Source organism: Pteronotus mesoamericanus, unplaced genomic scaffold (assembly GCF_021234165.1).
Source record: "Pteronotus mesoamericanus isolate MK-2021 breed Mesoamerican mustached bat unplaced genomic scaffold, CSHL_Meso_final contig_657, whole genome shotgun sequence".
Taxonomy (NCBI): domain Eukaryota; kingdom Metazoa; phylum Chordata; class Mammalia; order Chiroptera; family Mormoopidae; genus Pteronotus; species Pteronotus mesoamericanus.
Window position 1 is genome coordinate 2,411,136 of NW_026555229.1, and position 15,908 is coordinate 2,427,043.

At 38.5% G+C, this 15,908-nt stretch overlaps 1 protein-coding gene across 3 annotated transcripts in view; it reads left to right on the forward strand.

The window, feature by feature from the left end:
• Positions 1-1,933: 1,933 nt before the first annotated feature.
• R3HCC1L (R3H domain and coiled-coil containing 1 like) overlaps positions 1,934-15,908 on the forward strand; it is an 85,703-nt gene continuing 71,728 nt past the window's right edge. For all 3 annotated transcript variants that reach the window (XM_054581326.1, XM_054581327.1, XM_054581328.1), the window contains exon 1: positions 1,934-2,048. The gene's annotated coding sequence lies outside the window, so the exon portion shown is untranslated. The remainder of the gene's footprint in view (positions 2,049-15,908) is intronic.

The window sequence follows — 15,908 nt, forward strand, 5'->3', positions numbered from 1 at the left end:
TTTGGATGATGGATATGCTCAGACCCTATATCTCCAAACTGGCTAACACAGCCCTGCTTAGTGGCCCACATTCAACTCTTCTTAGCTCATCTACTCAGTTCACCTTTGCTGGGCTGGGAATTATCACTTGACTCAGTCCAATCCTCAGAAAATCTTTCTGAGTTCTATGTTCTACTGGGTTTGCTTTGAATTCAACAGAGAAGAGTAACATAGGGTAAAGTCAGTCAAGGGAGAAAGGGAAGGGTTTTCCAAACAGAGGGACAGCTTGTGCAAAAGTGATAGAGCAAGTGCAATACAGCAGTTTGGTAAATCTAGATGTGTAAGGGAGGAAGTGGAAGATTAGCTCCTGACAGGCTGCATTTGATAGGCTGAGGAGCACAAACCTATTCCTGGGCTGGGGCAGGTGGCAGTGGGAAAGGGAAAGAGACTGATTACTTTTCCTGTATAATTCTTATCACAGCTGGTAATTGTAGGGGTTTTTTTGTTATTATTGGTTTTGTTTTTGGTATAGAGTCATTTGATTAATATCTGTCAATTCCAAGAGACTGTAAACTCCACCAGGGCAAGGATTGCCTTGTTTGCTATTACTTTCTCAGTACCCAGAACATGCCTGGTACCTATATAGTAGGCAGCAAAATACATCCTTGTTGAAAAATTGAATCACCTGGGGAATTTTTTAAAGAAATGCCATGCCTACCAACCTCACAATAAGGTGTGCTATAAATCTCCTTTCTCTGAACCTTCCAACCACAATAAGGGAGGCGGGAGGGCAGTGGGAGTAGTAGGGCTGGCTTCCGTATGTTACAAAAGCCACCCCAAAGGATTCACCTCTATTCCTCTTTCTAAATTTAATCAAATAAGAGACTTTACCCAAAGGGTGACTTGATTAAATTTTTCCTTTGCATAAAGGGGCATGATGGTAGTACGGGGGATTCCATAGAGGTGCCGAGACCAGTGAGGGAGACCATGTAGTAATCAAGTGAGAAACAATGCAGGTCTGAGTTAAATCACTGGCAGTGGGTGTGAAGAAGGAAGAGGTTCAAGGAATACTTGGGAGATAAATTCTACAAGATTTGGTGACTCTTTAGGCATGGGTAGTAGAGAAAGTGAGAGAGGGGGAAGAATCTAGGTTGAAGGTTGTAGTGAAAATGTGAACTTGCTACATTTGAAATGCCTGTGGCCCATGGATGAGGAAGGGTCCGTCTATGAAGTTGGAAATACAAACAATGAACTCAGGAGAAGAGGGGCAGGAGCCCCCCCCCCCCGCCCACTGCAATACACAGGGTCTGGCAGAAGTAATGCCTGCTTGAGCGTGGCTGGTAATATGGATGTAATACTTTATTGTTTTAATTTGTACATTTCACCTAAAATATCATATGGCATGCATGAGTGTAATATTGTTATGTTACAGTTACCTGATAATGATTTTGTAATAAAAGATTTTGTAATAAAAAGGGGGCGCTATTTGTGCCAGACCCTGTATAAGGGGTGGGTTAGAAAAAGAATTCTTGGAGACAGAGAGGAAGAAGGAAAACCCAACCAGAGACAGGAAAGGAGTGACAGAGAATGTCCAACAGCGTCAAATGGCGATTAACGCTTAAGTTAGAAGACGTGAAACTACCTCCCACGAATCTGGCAACAAGGGCATTTTCTGTGGCGGCAGAAACTGCAGCGCAGAGCAGGAAGGAGGAAAGTGGAGATAGCGAGTTTGGACTACCTTTTTCAAGAAACTTGGCTGTGAAGAAGAGGGATGGTATGATTGGGTGGGATGTGAAGGATCTGAGTACCTTTGCAGTTGAGGTGAAGGGAGGAAGGGTCTGGCAGGCCCAGGAGCGTAAACACCTTCCCTACTACTTCGTTTTGCTCGCTCCTCCCCCCACGTGACCAGGAGGCAGCCAGCGCGGCCCAGGACTACAGCTCCCAGAAGGCCCCTCGGCGCTGGCGGGGGGCGGAGTGGAGGCCTGTAGTGCGCCGGGTCGGCGCGAGCGGAAGAGTAAATAGCAAGATCTTCGAGCAGGCGGCGGAAGCGGAGAGTGGCGGCGCCCCCGGTAACTAGCAAGCTGCGTTCTTGTCCCTCCGTCCCTGTTTACCGTTTCCGCGCCCCAAGGTCGTGCTCGTGGAGTTCACTTCTCCGCTCACACCTGAGACAGGAGTTCTCTTTTTGTTTGTTTGTTTGTTACCGGTATTTTTTTTTCCTCACGTGACGCGCGGGGCGGGCCCCCGCCTGGGGCGGAGGTTACTGGGAAGCTCCTGTCCTTCCAGCCCTGAGGGGTTTGCGCTGAGGAGGGGCGCGGGTGGTGTCCCATAGGGGCCTGTTTGCTCTGCCCGGGGCATCGTGCCTACTAAGCGCCCTCGCCCAAAATACTCTCTGGGGAGGGACATTCCTTCCTTGGGTTTCAACAGGTACTGAGCGGGTCCGTGGCGACTCAGGGGTACGGGGCCGTGAGCCGCAGAGGCTGCCTCGAGACGACCCCGGGCCTGCGGGCGATTTCCGGGCCGCGAGTCTTTGGAGTGAGTCCGCTCTGCTGCCCGGGAGCCTGCGGGCAATGGGCTGGGAGTGAGCAGTCCATGCGGGAGAATATACTTCCTGGTTTTCTTCGGAAGTCCTCGGGAAACCCGTCGTCCGATTATTAAAGTGTCCTTATCAGTAAAGCCGCCTCTCAGAGTAGAATAAGGGAAGACTCCAGGATTTGGAGTCTGATGTCTTGGGGCGAAATGTCTCAGGTCTTCCACTTGCTGGACCTCAGGTCTTTCGTACTTCCTTTACCGCAGCGTCGGCTACCCTATATGAAAAATGGGCAAAATGGCCTTTGGCCTGTCTGCCTTGCAGGGTTGTGGGCTTCGGCGTGAGCGATACATGTGAGAAAGCATGTTTCAAATATAAGCTCATCCTTCTGAGTCAAGTCAGGGTTAAAGTCACATCCACGTCTTTAGGAACTTGAGTGTGGTCATGATCTTTATGAAGGTAACTTGAGTTAATGAACGGGGGAAAGTGTCGTTAGAGAAGAACATGGGCCGTACAAATGTTCTTAGGCCCTGTTCCTGGTGAAGAGGTGCTGTCAGGGCACTGCCTATCACCTGTGGAGTCAGTTTTGAATTTCATCAAGATTTTAAGGTCCACCAGAATTTAGACACTTTCCTCCCCGCAACACAGACACTACACAGTATTAGTTAGGTAATCTTAACTTGTATTTATTCTGAAATCATTGGTTGAAAACAGAGAGGTTGACAGTGCAGTGAGTTAGTTGGATGTACAAAATTGAACAAATTTGAGTTCAAATCCTGGTGCTGTGACGTACAGTTTATGACTTTTGGCAAATTACTTGATTTCTAAGACTGTTTACTCATCTCTAAAATTGAGATAATAGCATTTACCTCACAAGGTGTCTATAAAGATGAAATGAGATATGAATATAAACAGCTTAGTGCTTGGAGTAAGTACTCATTACAGTCATACCTCAGTTCTCAAATGTCTCCCATTTCGAACAAATCAGTTCTTGACTAAGCTGTTCATGAAAAAAATGTCTGGGTTGTCAAACAAAACATGGTTCTGGAATGGACAACCCTTTCATACTGATACCTGTGTGATCTATCACAGCGTCTCTCTCGGGTAATAAGGAGATTGAGTTTTCCAACAAATCACTTCTCAAACAGCCTTCTGGAACAAAATAAGTTCGAGAACTGAGTTTTTACTTTTTTCTGTTACTATATATTTGCTGATGATGATAAAAAAAATTTAGGTAAACTGTTTGCTTGAGATTCCATTTTTTTATTTCTAAAATGAGGATAGTTAACCCAGAAACTTAAAATACTGTAACCAGGTTCTCAGATTGCAGGGTTTGTTTTTTTTTTTAAGCAATTGCATTTTATGTAAAGGTTATGTTATGCTGCTTTTGAGTTGTAGAGGTTTCCAGAATGCTATTGTGAAAAGATTGTTAAGATGTGACATTTCATTTATAACCTGTAGTAGGAAGGCAGTTTTCTGTCTGCACATTGTACCTTGTAGCCGAACAATCATCTATGTTTATGACTTTAGATATTGACTATTGGTTGACTAGGACAGAATTTTATAGAACAATTTTTTGTCCTTCCCACACTGCCCTCTTTTTATTTTTTAAGCTAGACTATTTTACTCAAAGTTCAGCCTTTTGAGTAGGGTCCCGAAGACTTGGGTGACCTCCTTTATTATTTATTATATTTTATTTTTTAATATATATTTTATTGATTATGCTATACAGTTGTCCCTTTTTTTTCCTTGCCTTTATTCCCTCCCACCCTGCACTGCCCCTCCCCTCCACATTCCCCCCTTCCCCGCCCCCTTAGTTCATATCCATGGATCCTACATGTAAGTTCTTTGGCTTCTCCATTTCCTACACTATTTTTAACCTCCCCCTGCCTATTTTGTACCTGCTGCTTATTCTCTGCACCTTTCCCCCCAGTCTTCCCCCTCTCCCTCCCTTCTGATCTCCATTTCTGTGATTCTGTTCCTGTTCTAGTTGTTTGCTTAGTTTTCCTTTTTTTTTTTTTTTTTTTTTTTTTAAGGTTCAGTTTTTGGTTGTTGTGAGTTTGTTGTCAGTTTACTGTTCATAGTTGTTTAGCTTATTCTTTTCCTTAGTTAAATCCCTTTAACATTTCATTTAACAAGGGCTTGGTGATGATGAACTTTACCTTATCTGGGAAGCACTTTATCTGCCCTTCCTTTCTAAATGATAGTACTCTTGGGTGTAGGTCCTTGTGTTTCATGACTTTGCATACTTCTTGCCAGCCCCTTCTTGCCTACAAGGTTTCTTTTGAGAAATTAGTCTTTTGGGAACTCCTTTGTAGGTAACCCGGCTCCTTTTCTCTTGCTACTTTTAAGATTCTCTCCTTATCTTTAATTTTGGGTAATGTAATTATGATGTACCTTAATGTGTGCTTCCTTGGGTCCAGTTTCTTTGGGGCTCTCTGAGCTTCCTAGATCTGCTGGAAGTCTATTTCCTTGGCCAGATTGGGGAAGTTCTCCTTCATTATATTTTCAAATAAGTTTTCAATTTCTTGTCCTTCCCGTTCTCCTTCTGGCACCCCTTTGATTTGGATGTTGGAACGTTTAAAGTTGTCCCAGGGGTTCCTAATCCTCTCCTCATTTTTTTGAATTCTCGTTTCTTCATTCTGTTCTGGTTGAATGTTCATCTCTTTCTTCTGCTTCCAGTCATTGATTTGAGTCCTGGTTTCCTTCCCTTTACTGTTGGTTCCCTGTATGTTTTTCTTTCACTTTGCATAGCCTTTACTTCTTCCTCCATTTTATGACCATACTCAACCAATTCAGTGAGCATCCAGATTACCTGTGTTTTGAACTGTGCATCTGATAGGTTAGCTGTGTGTTCATCCCTTAGTTCTATTTTTGGAGCTTTGATGTGTTCTTTCAATTGGGCAACATTTCTTTGTCTCAGCACACCTGTTATGTTGGAAGAGCCTTAGGTATTTACCAGGGTGGAGCAGCCCAGATGGCTGCATTGTGATGTCGGCTTTTAGTCGCTTCCCCCGTTACCCACAAGCAAATTGGGCCCTTCTAGTGCTGATTCCCAGGCGGATGGGTTTGTGTACGTTCTGGGATCCCGTGGGTCTCTCCAGTGGACTTTCCTGAGTCTGGGAGTTTCTCCTGCCGTCGCAACCACCACAGGTTTTTACTGTCAGAAGTTTTGAGGCTTTCTTTTCCTGCATTGGAACCTTGAATTGGACAGTCTGTCTCACTCCCCATCTGCTCCTCCTGGTTTATCCTCACAGAAATAGGGGACCACCGGCCCGCCAGCCACTGCTGTGCAGGTCCTCCAGCCTCCGCCTTGCTGCCAATCCTCTCTGTCCCTACTACCTTTCTCTGCCCCTCCCACCAATCTGGATGAATGTTTCTTCTTTACCTTCTTGGTTGTCGGACTTCCATACATTCCGATTTTCTGGGAGTTCTGGTTATTTTTTGTTTTTAAATTTGTTGTTGTCTTTCTTTTGGTTGTGCGAGGAGGCAAAGCGTATCTACCTACGCCTTCATCTCGGCCAGAAGTCCTCTTTTTTTTTTAAATGTAAAACTCTAAACATTATAATATATTAGTTGGTATACACGTACAATATAGTGATTTGACAATTATATACCTTACAAAATGATCACCATGAAAAGTCCAGTTACCATCTGTCACCTTATAAAGTTACTGTGATATTATTAACTGTATTCTCTCTGCTGTACTTTACTTCCCTGTGACTTACTTACAAGTTTGTACCTCTTTGCCCATGCTGCCACCTCCCTGGCAACTTGATCAGTTTTTCTGTATCTGTGAGTCCTTTGTTCATTTGTTTAGTTTTTTAGATTCCACATATAAGTGAGATAATACGGTATTTGTCTTTCTCTGACTTACTTCACTTAGCATAATACCATGTAGGTCTGTCCATGTTGTTGCAAATGGCAAGATTTCGATCTTTTTCATGGTTGAATTATATTCCTGTGTGTGTATCTATTTCTTTATCCATTCATCTATTGAATTACCTAGGTTGCTTCCATATCATGGTTGTTGTAAATAATTCTGCAGTAAACATAGAGGTGCATATATCTTTCCAAATTAAAGTTTTGTTCAGATAAGCAACCAGAATTGGAATTCCCAGATCCTTCTTTGTCTCTTGTAATAGCCTTTGTTTCAAAGTCTGTTTTGTCTGATAAAAGTATTTCTGTCCCAGCTTTTTTGTTGATACTCTTTCCATTTTCATGAAATATCTTTTTCCATCCCTTTACTTTGTTTGTGTGTTTTTTGATCTGAAGTGAATTACATATAGGCAGCATATATAATGATCTGGTTTTTTTATCCATTCAGGGGTGACCTAAGTTTTTGCAGGTGGAAACTCTTAGTGACTGATGCTGATAGTGGCATTGGTTTGTGTGTATCTGCAAGGAGTGAGAGTTGAATGATACCTAGGAGAAAGCCTAATACAGAAGGTTGACTTATTGGTCAAAGCAGAGTGTTTGGGTTAAGAAATGAAATGTTTAAATTCCTTCAACTTGTTGACTGCAAGAAGTTGGCACTCAGATGTTTAGGAAATGTTTCTTTTACTCCCTTATTTTGATGTGGTATTACCCTGACTGCTTTGTCAGTTTCATTCTTACCATTAGTCATGAATTTTTTTCAATACAGGTTTATATACAGAACTGTAACAGTAATCACTTTTGTTAAAATCTACATTGTGTGCTGTAGTGTGTTTTTTATTCTTTTATGTTGTAAATATTTTTGTTCCTTGATTTTTTTACATAAAAGAAGTTTTTGGAAGGTAGATTCATTCTCAGCTATAGCAGCTAAGTGTGCAAAACGAAGGCTTGGTTTAGTGATGACTGTTTTGAATAGTTCTGAATAAGAATATTTTGTTGATTGTCCTTTGTCCCTAAGTCATGCTCTGGAGAGACAGTATGGTATTGACCAGATTTTATGACTTTGGCTCATATAATCATTCTGAGTTCATTTTCTCATGATCTGTAAAATAGAGATAATACCAACCTGCATGACTAAAGAGATTAGATTGAACTCAGTATATCCTAGCCAGGCTTAGTAAAAGATAGATGGTGGTGGTATTATTACTGTTTCCAATTGTTATTATATTTTTCTGATAATCATGGGTTTTGGCAATACATCTATATTCATTCCTCCACTGCTTCATGTGATCAGTGTACTTTTTTTCATCCAAGGTTAAGGTTATTGATTGTGACCATGGAACCCTGAAACACAGCAAAGCTAATTGGCCAACATGTTTGAATCTGTGACCCTGTCCTCATTAGCTCTGTAAGCAAACTATTCCCAAAATATCTCACCAGAATGAATAAGACTTCTATATTGTTGACTTGGCAGGCACACACTCATTATACTTAATAGTAGTAAATGAACTAGTGCTGAAAGTATAAATTTTTAATTATAAAATTGTATAAATATAAGGCTAGCCCTCACATCATGTATAAAATAACATCATGTTATTATAGGATTATTTTGATGACCACTCACCTGAACTCTAATTTAGACATTTCTTTTAGTTGTTGAACTGTATTTGTTTCAGACTTCCCACCCATAGAAGTGAGCAGAAATGGCATACTCATGTCTTGAAAGAGAACCCTACTCCTAATGCCACCCCCACCACAAAATGTGCTATTAGTAGGGAAAACAGTTCTTCATAAATATGCCCAGCAGGATGGATGAAGCTGGGGTAACTCCAAAGAGCTTATTGAATTACAGAGAAATTCCAGTTATCAGAGCTTTAGATAGAAGAGAAGTTACAGGGTGTTGCTTAGCAGCAGTAAGATTGAATTTGGAGAAGATTTTCCTCTCTTTCAACAAAACATGGACCCGTTGCTCCCAGTCCATGGCATGTATTTTTCATTGTCTCTTGCTAGCCTTCTGTATAGTTTTCCATTTTTCAAAATCGCTCTTCAGTTTTATAAATTCCTGTTGTCCCTTTTGTATCTTTTTTAAAATGTCAAACATGGCTTGTTTCTGACTAGGGATAAAAATAGAGAAGCATTGTTGGAAACAGCAGGTTCTGGTGTCTAGTAAGGTTCCCAAATAACTCAGGCTAACCTGTGAGTATGATGATACGGTTTTCTGGAATAGTCAAGTGACTAATTGTTCAAAACCGTTTAACTTGGATGCAGAGGCAAAAATATGGACAAAAGACGTATGGTGGTGCTTAATATGTGATTTGCCCCTTAGAAAAGAATATGTTTAGTATTACTATTGGCTTGCAGTTGGACAGTTTCTTTTAGGTTCTTTGTCATGGAATTCCATGACGATAGTAAAGGTTCTTTGCCATGGAATTCCAGAAGTGTTTCACAGAAAGAAAGAAGCACTTGGATTTAAATCCTTTCCTAACCTCTTAAATTTGTGCAAGTAGTCCTGTTTGTGTTCCCATAGCATCTGTAAAATAGGGATAAGAATACAAACCCTGCTTATTTATAAAGAATAGTGAGAAAAATTAACAAGAATGTCTTGGAAAAGGGGTGGGTGACAGTTGGTAAGACAGAAAGAAAACAACATACAATAGGGAGAGAGGGAGGGTCAGTTAGAGAGAGCGAGTGACATCAGACAGAAGGCAGTTAAGAGTTAGAAAGGAGTAATCAGAGATGTAGAGGGAAGGGCTGACTTGAAAATGACAGTCAAATTGGAGAGGGAGACAAGAGACAATGAGAGGGGACAGCCAGGAGGGCGTGAGCAAGAGAGATGGAGAGTTTATTGAGTTACTTTTTATCTATTTGAGGAGAACTTGTAAATACTTGTAATTTGCCAGGAAAGGGAAGGAAAGCAGATATTAATAGTAAATTAAGTATGTTTATGTGGTTTTTAATTACACAAAAATTTTTCCTTAAATACTAAATTTATTTTGCAAACACCGAGCCAGCTTATCCGTTACAGAGCTGTTAACTACTGACTGACTCCTTTCAAACTGTAAACACATTTTAAAAAGTGAAATAAAACTATTATTTCCTTATTTGGAAATACTTTCTTCAAAAAATTAATACATGCTTATTGTAGACAACTTGGAAAATACAGGAAACTTTTGTAAGAACAACAACAGAGAAAAACAAAAATCATTCATAACCACAATATAAACACATAACCAGACCTACATTTTTTTCAGGTTTTTTTTCCAATCTTTTTTTCTAGGCATTTGCTAAAACCCTTCTACTTTTCTAAAGGAATCAAAAAGCTCTATTTGTAAGTCCAAATGATTTTATAAATTAACCGTTTGTGGTTGTTAATTTTTACATTTCTATTTTGGCACTCAGGTACTTGAATAAACTATTTGTATATCTATTTTTACTTTGCTCCTCTGTAAATTAGATTAATGTGTCTTAAACATGTAGAAAAGTGTTTTACACACAGAGGGTGGGACAAAAGTAGATCTATAGTTCATACGGAAAATAATACAATAATTAATAAATGATAAGTTTTGTGTATTCATAACTGTAACCCTGCTTTTCCCCACCCTGTATTGTAGGTACTCCAAATATGTTTGAGGTGAATCGTTGAAACTAGTTAGAATCTAGTTAGAAACTGTCTTATTTAAACAGGTCTGCTCAATTTCTCATTTTTTTTCCTTAAAGTCAAGAAAAGCTTAATTTTAGGGTGCACGTGTGTGTTTAATGCGAAGTCCCTGAACTAGGAAAGGGTGCTTTTTCTGGTTAGCTTTTGTAGTGTAGAAAGCCATTCTGAAACTTAGTGATGTAAAGCAACTATTTCATTATGCTAGGGATTCTGTCAGAATTCAGATTGGGAGGTGTGGAGAGGACTTGTCTGGAAAGGCATGAAAACTGATCCTGACTGGGTTGGGAGTTAGAATCTGGAGGTGTCTTCACTTATGTGTTTCATAGTTGATGTTGGCCATCCCCTAGAACACCTACATACCATTTCTCCACACTGACTGATTTGAACTTCTTCACAGCATGTTGGCTGCTTCTGTTTTCTAAGAGTAAATAAGCATCCCAGGAGAACCAAGTGAAAGCTGTGTTGCCTTTTGTGACTTAGCCTTGGAAGTCATGTAGTGACATAAGCTTGCCACATTCAAGGAGAGCAGTGGTTACACTGAACCAACCTCTCATGGAAGTGTCAGTCACATTGTAAAACAAACATCATGGAGGGAATAGGCGCCATCTTTGGGAAAGAGATGGTCTATCAAACGCTGTTACTGAACTGAGAAATAGTAAATTAAAAAATAAGTTAATAAAATAGTATCACTTTTTAAAATTGTACTTTATTGTTTATGCTATTACAGTTGTGTCTGCTTCCTGCTCCCTCACCCACCTTCACCCAACCTTCCCCACCCAAGGCAATCCCAGTAAATTGTCCATTTCCATGGGTCATGCATGCATTGGTATTTTGCTTTGTATCATGCACTCCTGTATAATGTGCAGCCACATATTTGGGCCAAATTTTCAGGAAAAAAAATCTCAATTTTTTAATTCAATTTTTTATTTATATTTAGAAACAAAATCGATTATTGTATTCCAGGGTATTATTTTGCATACAGATGTCATTATTGCCTTCTACAGTTACACTTTTAACACATAAGCATTAATAAAATAATTAAAAACACATATAGATACAGAATTAGTACTACCTATGTATAATGCACATTCTTATTTTTCCATTAAAAATTTGGGCAAAAAAGTTCACATTATACACAGCAAAATGCAGTATGTTCTTTGGCTACCAGTATCACTTTTAGAATGTCAGTGAATAAATATCCTATTTAATGTTAATAACGTTAATGGTGTTTTTATTAGTTAATTTAGTTTAAAAACATTGTATTTGTAAAAACTTTTAACTCAAAGCTATTTTAAATTTTTTTCGTGACTTGGGCTCTGAAAATGATCTTATTTCTCTTTTTAACTTTTCTTTTTTAAATTTTTTTTTTTTTTTTTACTTATTTTTAGAGAGGGAAAAAGAAGGGAGAGAGAGAAACATTGATGTGTGAGAGAAACATCTATCAGTTGCCTCTCGCACGCCCCCAAGTGGGGACCTAGGCCATGACCCAGGCAGGCAAGTGCCCTGACCAGTAATCAAACCAGTGACCTTTTGATTTGCAGGCAGGCGACCAATCCACTGAGCCACACCAGCCAGGGCTTAATTCTCTTTTTAACCCAGTTTGCAAGTTGGTCAATTTCTATACCTGGCTCTGTCCCATCCCCTTTTAAAACTCAACTTATTTTGTAAATAATCTAATACATGTAAATAATACAATAATGTAGGAAAGTTTGGGAATCAGGAAAGAAAATCCACCTATAATTTCACCTCTCAGATGTAACCAGTTTGAGGCCCGTAATTTCTTATCCATGCTTCTTAAATTTAAGCTGTTGTGAAAATGGAAAGTTTTTAAGAAGGTTTGGCAAACTTAGTTGGCAGCAAAGCCCAATATGCACTAATATAAGACTGTAATCTCTATTGTATGTAATACAGTGATTCATACTTTTTTCCCCACAGAAATATTCACATGTTTAATTGCATAGCAGTGCCCCAGACCCTGGTCGGACTATTTTGTAACATGGATTAGGTACCCTATTAATCTTTCTAAAGTCTGAAAAACAAATCCAATTCTGTAGCCTGTTTGTCCCCAAGAGTTCTGGATAAGAGATTTTAGACAGAAATTAATAACCTAGTGTTAGGAAAAAATGAATTTATGGGCCTATTTAATAAGTTCTAAACTTTGTTATCATATGAATCTTACTAGAACTTCTGTGCTTTCATTTCACGTTTTCATTTTGCGTTTTCATTTTAGAGACCCAGAAATAAAAGAAAGAGTCTTGATTTGTTTTATGATCAGTAACTCTCTTCAGCCATCCCAAAAATCTCAAACCCAGTATGATCATCTTTCAATACATTCAGAATTTCCAGTGACTTTTTAGACCTCTTGACCCTTTCAGTGTGAGAACCCATGATGTATTAAGTACTCAAATTGACAAGCCTGGGGAGCCATGTGGCTCTTGGTTTTTGCCACCGATGTTAATGTGACATTGCTGTTCTTTCTCTTTTTGCAGTAGTGTTTCTTTTTTTGTATTGTGCTTGTTCGTTTCCCTGAGTAGCCTGAAACTTTTCTTTGCTTCTGACACTTGAGTTCAAAGACGAGGAATTTATCTTTGACTTCATAATGTCATATAGTTTCAACTTTAAAGTATTTCTTATTACTACTTGTATCATAAATTCAACACATAATCATTTAGAGCATTTAGTAAATATAGCTGTATTTTAACCACCTAAACAATTGGACAAGTTACAGAATCTCTGTGGGCTTCCATTGTGTCAGCTGACAAATGAACTTTCTAAGGTGCTTGACACCACAATCTGATGGAAGTTAACCCTATCCTTAGAAAATCACTCATAAACCAAGTAAGTTCTAGACTGATCAATCTTGAAATTCTTTCATTTCTACTATTGGATCTCTCTGTTGAGGAATGCAAAATATAGCAATGTGTATTATGTGATGTCGCACATATTTGAGGCTTCATGGAAGAGGAGGATCTTGAATGAAGAGATAGAATGCCAATTTAACTGGAGAAGATAGAAGAAAATCCCACATAGAGAGATGAGAAGTTAGAAGCAAAAAGGAGTACAATATGTGAACTGAGGGAGACCAAAAGGGAATGTTAACAGTATTGGAAAACAGAAGGGATGATTTTTACTGATACTGAGTACTAAAGAAATGCGATTTTTTAAATTAGCTTTATGTATGTGGAGAAAGAATTAGTGGAAGGCTTTGAAGGTTAGGCTGAATAACTTAGATCCCATTCTGTAGGTGACAGTAATTCTGTGGAAAGTTATGTGATGAAAATAGTATTTGAGAAAGAATGAAAATAGTATTTGAGAAAGAATGAAAATAGTATTTGAGAAAGATTATCCTGGTAGCTTTGTGGGATAACCTCAAGTAGGGAGAGACTGGAGCAGTTGGAGAGTATTTCAATAGGACAGCCACGAAATAATGTGGCAATAGAAACCATGGTAGTATTTGTGGAGAAAGAACAGTAAGGATGGGATTAAAAGAGCTGGAAGAGTCAGAATACCTCAGTTTGAGCCTGACATATAAAGTACATTGTGGTGTCATTGATGGTGACACTGGGAAAGGATCTCAGATAGGTCTAGAGAGAAAGATAATGAGTTCAGTTGCCAAGATTTAGATATTAGATAATTTGAGTGGTAGTTTGAAACACTGTTGCTTTAAAAATAACTAGTAGTGTAAATGAGTGCCCTGCCTTTTTGAGTAATTTTTTCTTGAGTCTGTGCATTTATTCTGGCAAATAAATAATCTGAAATTTCTCTTTTGGAACTCAACAGAACCAGTAGAGCCATGTAAGAAAACTAATCTCATTACTTGATGGCCATATACTTTGTACCCCAAAGAGTACTGTCTTGCTTGATCGCTCATCTTATTTACCATACTTTTTTCTAAGTGATATTTGGCAGTGTTTAAAAATTAATTTTCAGAGGCATAAAATTTCTTATCATGGTGGATATCTAAATGACTATCATGATTGCTGAGGACAGTCTTAAACTGTCGTTAACTGTGATAGCATCTTTAGAATAAAGTGCTAGTGCACTCTGGTTAAGAAGTGGGTTCTGAAAAGCCTAAGTTTGAATGACCTCTCTAGTACATTAGTTGTGTATCTTAAGCAAGTATTGAACTTGTCTGGTTCTCAGCTTCATTTTTATATTGGGGATAGTGATAATACTCCCTACTTCTTAGGATTACTGTGAGGATGAGCTCTTAGACTTAGAAGGGAAATACTAGGAGCTCAGTAAATATTAGCTATTAATTACCATCCCAGAAACTACTGTTACTGCTACCACCATCATTTTGTCTATTTATCTGTTTTGTTTTAAAAACTACTTATTCCTATGTAATTATGTCTCATGTTAAGTGGAATGGTAGGCAGCTGGAGATAAAATTAGAGCTCAAGTAGAAGATGCCGAGTTACAGTGTTTTAGAATGTTTGGCCTAGAACTTAGTGATATAAGAGCAGAAAAGACCAAGAATGAAATATAAGGGGAATACTCATAGTAAGGGAGTGGGTGGCAGGAAAGGAGTCTGCAAAAGAGCAGCAGGAGATTGTTTAGAGAAAGAAAAAGAACAAGGAGTGTATGTTAGTATAGAGGTTATATTAATATGGATTAGATTTGGTTCCAAGCAAATACAGAGACTGACACATGATGGAATTTTATTTTTCTCAATGTCAGGAATTCCAGAAGTATTCCAGGCCTGGCATGGCCTGTCATAGTTTCATGTTGTTTCTCTACTGTACATGGGTTCTATTCTTTTCCAAAGTCACTTTATTGTCTGAAATAGCTACTGGAGCTCCAGCCATTTCATCCACATTCCACCCAGCAGAAAGGAGGAAGAGAAGAACACATCTCCTTCCCTTTAAGGGTATTTCCTGAAAGTTATATACTATATCATTTTGCTTATATTCCATAGGTGAAACTTAGTCACACAATGAGCCACACTTTCCTACTGAAGAGGTTGGGAAACATAGACTCTTTTGAATGGTCAGTGCCTGGGAATAAAGAACAGGAACAGTGAGGATAATCCAAGGGTATCTGATGAAGACTATAGAGCAGATAGCAGAATTGTGTTTAGGAGAGTTTAATTAATTATTGATAATCCTTGATAGAGTTTCTCTACTCTTTGAAACTGAGAATAAAACTACCCTTAGCAAATTGCATCAAAAATACCTTGTTTTTAGGGTGTAATGCCTTTGTGAATCCTTGTTTAATTAGGATTATCAGTCTCATTAGGAAAAAAAATTATGTATGTGTATGCATGTATGTATACATGTATGCATACACAAGTGCACATGTTTATATGTGTGTGAGTATATATCCTCATTTAACAATACTGTTTGCCCAAATTACTTCATATGGCAACATTGTGCAGTAAATTGATGATAAGTAAGCCTCTGATATCCCTTTGTTGTTTTTAGGCCTATAAGTTTATCCAGCCTTATTCATTCTCCAGTTTGGTGGTTTTGGGCCAGTGTTTTTAATTTGTCTCTGTGCTTTTATATTACTACTCTTTCTCACTGCTGTTAATCATACTTCCCAAAACAGATAAATGAGTAAATTTAATTAAATGTGTTACTTACACTCTCCTGATCATTAATGAATTTGTAAGTAAGGTCGGACCTACAATCTTCCTAGTATTACAATTACTCAATTCTCTCCACTTAATTGGTAATTATTGCTTTTTTTTTTTTTTTTTTTTACTTTTAAAGCATCTGTATTTTGTATGTTTATGTTCTTTCAGTATTAGAAATATGAAGGTCTTCCAACAAAAAAGGATAACTTTTTTCCTAGGATTTTTTATCCCTTTCAATTGAAAATGTGTTTAGGTATTTTTGAATGATGAGCAATATATTTTAAGACTAT